Consider the following 5,355-nt stretch of genomic DNA (forward strand, 5'->3'; position numbering starts at 1 on the left):
CTAGTATTTACTTTCAAATTTCGGAGTATATTTTTTCCTTCTTGAATATAAATTTTTCGGAAATAATTCACAATTTTTTATCTTCTTTTCCTGAATATACATTTTTTGGGAAAATTATTCACAATTTTTTATCTTCTTTTCTTGAATATAATTTTTAGGGAAAATTATGGACTAATTCTTATCTTGTTTTCCTCGAGTATAAATTTATAGCATTTTTCACTTTAACTTACAGTATGAAGAACAGCTTCACTGCCATTGGACGTCCCGTTTCATTTGCGTCACTTGCCCCTAGATTGTTCCAATTCGCTTGGGTCCTTATTGGGCGCCAGTTATCCAGGATTATTGAAACAACTTGTTCGGCTGGCAGTTCGGCTAAAACTTAATCCAATTTTTATTCTCAAAAGTATTTTAAAGCAATTTCAAGCGCGACTTAATTCTAAGAATTACAAATTATGCATTTCCTTAAAATAAAAGACAACCAGCTTAATTCTAGAAATTTTGTCGCGCTGTCGCTAAATACATTAAAATTTATGCATTTTCTAAAATAAAAGGGCATGCAACTTAATTCGAAGAATTTTATCGCGCTGTCGCTAAATACAAAGAAACTAGAGTAACACCCTTTTGTGCTTGGCTTATGGAGTTGCGTGTTCTTGTTGTAGTGCAACTGGCTTATGCCATTTGTGTGTTGTTGCAATGCAACTGGCTCGCTTGGAGTTCTGCTGAAATGCGAACCGCTGTCGCAGCTTAATTGCAATACAGGGTAAGTTTTGAATTGGTTATTACGTACAGGGTAAGTTTATAAAAATGTGCTAGCTTGTTCTGGCTTGTGCTAACTCCCCCCTTCTTAAGCATTGGCGCCTCGCTGATAATTTAGAGAAATTGATGGAAATTCAACTATTGGTGGGATGTGAAAAGTTTTGCGACGGTAGATTGTTCTATAAAATAAAATGTTAGGAATAGCCCGATTCCCGCTAGAATTGCTATAAGGCTGGAACTCATAGAGACCATGCTTCGGAATGAAATGTATTCAAGTTTTTTAACATTCATTAGATGTAGTTTGTGAAGATATTGAAAGTTTAGTATAATTTCATTTTCTGTTAAATTACCTTGGAGTATCGGTGGGAGTATTTTGTATGACGGTTTTTGCCAATTAGTGTAGCTAATATTTCCGAGAGTGATGGTTTCGTTGAAAAAATCTTTTAAAAATGTGCCATTTAGGGTTTGAGAGGAATTTTTGTAGGTTAAGTTCCCAATGAAGTTAGTGATGAAGAGTGTTCCGTCTGAAATTAATTCGACTATGGGTTTATTTTGGAATTGGTAGTCACAAAGCGCCCGCCGTAGCCGAATGGGTTGGTGCGTGACTACCATTCGCAATTCACAGAGAGAACGTCGGTTCGAATCTCGGTGAAATACCAAAATTAAGAAAAACATTTTTCAAATAGCGGTCGCCCCTCGGCAGGCAATGGCAAACCTCCGAGTGTATATTTACCATGAAAAAGCTCCTCATAAAAATATCTGCCGTTCGGAGTCGGCTTAAAACTGTAGGTCCCTCCATTTGTGGAACAACATCAAGACGCACACCACAAATAGGAGGAGCAGCTCGGCCAAACACCCAAAAAGGGTGTACGCGCCAATTATATATATATATATATATTTATATACATATAGTCACAAAGTGCCTTTTCTTTATTAAAAATCTGTGCGATGCAATGGTTTCTTTTTAAACTGAGTCTTTCTGCAAATTGTAATATTTTCTATTACTGTGCATTCTTCTCGGATGTCATATTTTTCCGTTTCAGAGATAAAAATGTTGGTAAATTCGAGGTAAATTCTTTTATCGTTTTTTACTGTTGACCTGATAAGTATATTGTTGTATATTGTATCTTCCGTTTGAGGTAGTGAAATTATATATAGAAGAAGTGAGTCCTTGATTACTATTGACGGTTCTGCGAATTTCAGAGCTTGTAATTCGTTCTTGAATGGAAGCGTTTCGGTTTGAGAGAGGATATTTGCAATGTCTGCTTTACTTAATAACTGTGAGTGTACTATTCCTTTTTTTGCAAGTGGGGTTGCCATAACTATTTGCGAAATTTCCCCTTTTATTAAACCCAATTTATTGAATAATGTCTGTTTGAATATGTCCGTATTATTTGTATTAATTTCGTGAACTATTTTATTGCATCCGTCAAGTATACCGTTAGTGGTTTTATTCAAATACTGCTCAATTGTGTATTGTTTGTGTGTTTCCCTGCTAAGTCAGTTGTCTTGGTTAGAATCTCGTCCCAATCGGTAGCGTCTGGATTACCAGCCAACCATTTCCAGGCTGAGCCAATCCAATTGATTGACCTTTTAGTTTTAGCAAAGGTTTTCGTAAGTAGTTGATCCAATTCAATTTTTGAAAGTTGATGTTATAACTGAGGTGCTAAAGGTCTCGTTTTTCCGATTTCCTATCGTACAATTGCTCTGATATTTTCCACAATTCGTTCATACTCCGTTAAGTCAGTGGTGTGTATGATTTTATAATGTCCTTTACTGATCTTTCCGAGTCCCTGTTTGATCATCACCAAAGGGCTGCTGTATTCGTAGGTGTCCATCGTTGCGTATGCCAACCATTGCGTGAGTCTAGTAAAAGGTAAGAGTAAATTTTTTAAGTGTGATTTATGGATTTTCCTGTTATCAGTTGTGGTTACTGTAACTGTATTGTATTTAGCAATAATTTCTTTCTTATAAATACGTTTATTTTTCTTTTTGATTTGTTTATCCGTTTTACAGACAACATCCCCAGGCTCATAGCCTTTTGGTCTTGATAGTTCTTATTATGGTAGTTTAATATTTTAGCTTGGTTTCTAGCAATTTTCTTGCGTAGGTCTGCATTGACAATATCCTTAAATTCGATTAAATCTTGGTAATTAATTCTTCCGAAGAAGATACAGGCTGGTTTCTTTTTGGTAACCGAGTGTATAGTATTATTGTATCTGTCAACCGCATCGCACTATTTCAAGTATGGTGGAATAGACTCGTTCAATTGCACCATTTACTTCACTTTTTTGAGGGGTGCCACATAAATTTCTATTCCTAAGCGCTCTTTTTTTTTTTTTTTTTTAATTTAATAAGATACTAATGCAAAAATGCGAAAAAAGTTCAAGAAAAAAATGTTTTTTCAATTTTATGTAATAATGTTTAGACAATGTTTAAAAACAGTGCACTTGTTCCTCTCATTCTTTTGTAAAATTTTGATCAATCATTCCAGAAAAACGGTTTGCGGGATCGATTTAAAAATGTACAGGGTTATTAGTGGAATATTAAACTGTAAAAATCCCTAGAAACATGAGTCCCCACATTAATACTTTTAAGTGAGCGATAGATTTTCTGAAAAACCGTAAAAAGGCGTTATTTTTTGTTCACTTCAAACCAATGTTAAGGGTAAAAAAGGAAATATAGAAAATTTATTCTACTTTCCAAAACCATTGTCCCATTTATTATGGGGTTATTAGTTGCTGAGATATCAATAATCAAAGATAAAATGGTCTTTTTTCGTAAAATGCTGATATCTTTTAAAAAAATGATCGTAGCGAGAATTCAAAAAAAGCAAATTGAAGCTAAATAATCAAGCTAGTCGACTGCTTCATTGCCCATCACTAGCAGTCTCGGAGCCGAGTAGAAATGCAATAGTTTAATGATTTTATCCCTAATGTGAAGGACTGACCGGTTTTTAATTCGAAAAAATTTTACAAATTTGGAAAACTTGTCAATGCAAGTTATATATTTCACACCCGAAATTTCAATTATATTATATCAACATGTAAAATTTCTGTCGGGTATGACGGAAGTGGGGTTGCTTGAAACTCTGGCTTAGGAGGGTGGCGGTCATATTTATTGCAATGGCAAACCATACATGATTGGGTATAGTCCTTAATCAATCTAACCATATGGGAAAAATAGTATCTTTCCAATACCTGCTCTTTGTTTTCACCACCGTTTCGACGAGCTCTCTTGTGTTCATTTCTGATTATATTAAATTTGTCTTCATCGTTAGAAATATCCTTTACAACCCTTTGTGTAATTCTTATTTTGAATTTTGAGAAGTAGTTCTTATAAATATTCTGTAACAAGGGTAAGTAATTCTCCGGGATTTTAACTCCATTTATTATATTTGGAGTTAAAGTTTGTTTTAAGATATGAGTAAGGTTTTTTTCATCATAGTGATTTCTTTTAAAAAAATGTTTATAGAGTTTCGGATGTGGCTCTTCGTGAATATCAGAATCCTTATCTACCGAGAAAATTATTTGATTCTAAAATGCATTCAAGAGACCTTCACAATGTAGAATAAGTTCTGAGCTGTCCTCTTCAGCACTGTGTGGCGAAATATCGCTTGAGAAAGTCAAGACATTAATTTTTACGGGTAATCGGGATAGGGCATCTGCCACTTTGTTATTTTTCCTCGGTTTGTATACCAGCTTATAATTGAAATTTTCTATCCTCGCTTTCCACCTTTTTAGCTTGACATTATTATTTCTGCTGCTTAAGGCAAAGGTTAGAGGTTGATGATCAGTTAGTATTTTAATTTCCTTAGCGCCATACAAGTACGTTCTTAGTTTATCAAGTGCCCATATAATAGCGAGCATTTCTTTCTCAATTGTCGAATAATTCTCCTCCGTTTTATTTAAGGAGCGAGAAATGAAGGTGCGTGGCCTATCCTTGCCGATTTCGCCCACTGAGAGTACTGCGCCGATCGCCGATTATTGGAAGCATCGGTTGTTAGAATAAAAGGCCATTTGATATCTGGAAACACAAGAATTTCCGAAGACATAAGCAATTTTTTCAAGTCATGGAATGCTTTTCAGCCTTCACATGGAAGTGAGATATTCACTTTCTTTGATTGGTTTGCCTTAATCTGGGCATTTACTCCTATTGTGAGGTTGGTCAGGGGCTTTGCTATTTTCGCGGAGTCCCTTATAAATTTCCTATAGTAGGATGCCAATCCGAGGAAACTTTTTAACTCCTTTAAATTTTTTGGTACCGGAATCCTTTCGATTGCAGATATTTTTTCAGGGTCTGGTAAAATACCCTTTTGTGTTACTACATGTCCGCGGAATTCCACGTTTCTTCTAAGAAATTTGGATTTTTCCAAGTTTACCTTAAGGTTAGCGCTCTGTAGGAGTGATAGCACTTTTTCTAAATTATATAGATGATCCTTCTTATCTTTCCCAAAAATTATAATATCGTCTATATAGACGAACAGCATTTCCCTACAAGTGGTTTTAACACGAATGATTATTCTCTGAAATATCGACGGTGCATTTTTAAGCCCGAATGGCAATCTAGTAAATTCATATTTACCGTAGAAAATGTCGT

This window comes from Anastrepha ludens, chromosome X (genome assembly GCF_028408465.1).
Source record: "Anastrepha ludens isolate Willacy chromosome X, idAnaLude1.1, whole genome shotgun sequence".
Classification (NCBI taxonomy): domain Eukaryota; kingdom Metazoa; phylum Arthropoda; class Insecta; order Diptera; family Tephritidae; genus Anastrepha; species Anastrepha ludens.